Source organism: Bison bison, unplaced genomic scaffold (genome assembly GCF_000754665.1).
Source record: "Bison bison bison isolate TAMUID 2011002044 unplaced genomic scaffold, Bison_UMD1.0 scf7180017864444, whole genome shotgun sequence".
Classification (NCBI taxonomy): Eukaryota; Metazoa; Chordata; class Mammalia; order Artiodactyla; family Bovidae; genus Bison; species Bison bison.
Genome location: NW_011495006.1, coordinates 277,320 through 278,507, shown reverse-complemented (window position 1 = coordinate 278,507; position 1,188 = coordinate 277,320).

Below are 1,188 nucleotides of genomic sequence, written 5' to 3'. Positions count from 1 at the left end.
CCATGATGGGGGGCAGACACCGGGCTCCAGCCTGTCAGTCGGGGCTGCCCCACAGGGCTGCGGGTGCTGGGGCCGCCGTGATGGGGGGCAGATACTGGGCCCCTGCCCGCAGCCTGAGCGCTCAGCGCGGGCCGTCCCAGGCCTGGCTGCAGCGGGCCCAAGGAGGGTGGGCACACACCCCATGGTCATAGGGAGCGCATCCACATGCAGCCATCCTCCTCCCAGAGCCAGTGCACTCCCTCCAGACCACGTGTTCACCTCATCCCCAGAGCCAGGGAGGCCTTTACATAAATAAACACGTGGATGGATGAATATAAAATAAAAGATCTAAAAACTCTGTTGACGAGCACTCCTCGTCCAAGGTGGCAATTATCACCTCCCCTCCCGCTGTGGGCGGAGGAAGCGAGCGGTGCCAAAGCGGGCAGCAGCTGGTGGCGGCCGGGGCCAGGCCGTATGCCCGCACTTCCTCTTCTCTGCGGCCCCAACCCCGCCTGGGCTGTGGGGCGTGTCAGGTCAGGCCCGGAACCGGCCCTGCCGGAGGCCCAGGTCTGTCACATGCACTCAGCCTCAACCTTCTCCTCCGCCAGACGGGAACAGCGGCCCACACGTGTGGTCCGTGGCCTGTGTCCACCCCACCCCTGCCAGGCACACCCGCACTCCCAGCAGGAGGAACGGCACCTGGGGCCCCTCGCAGACGGCACACCCCAGGCCCCCAAGGCGAGGGGACTGGGAATGCTCAGCTCTGCTGATGAGCTGTGTGACCTGGCTCATTCTTAACTTCTCCCACCTCAGCCTTCGTGTCCATGTGATGGGGCTGTGTCCAGAGCCATGGACAGGGTGGACGGGGATGAGGGCGAGGCCCCAACCAGGAAGCATGTGTGAAAGCCCCAGTCAGGGGCCATGGGGTGCCGGAAGTCCCCATGCGAGTGAGTCATGGGGCAAGGGGGGCCCTGTGCCTGCAAGGGACCCCGACAGTACACCCCTCCCTGCAGCAGAGGCTGCTCCAGAACAGGCCACCTGGCCCTGAGCTCCACTGATTCCACTGACCTGGGGCACCTCCCGTGGGAAGAGCCCAGGCCATGCACCCAGCGACTGAGGCACAGACGCACCCTCAGCAGCCCTGCCATGAGCAGAACCTGGCCAGTATGGGCTGGGAGCACCACCAGGAGCGTGGGCGGGCCAGCGACA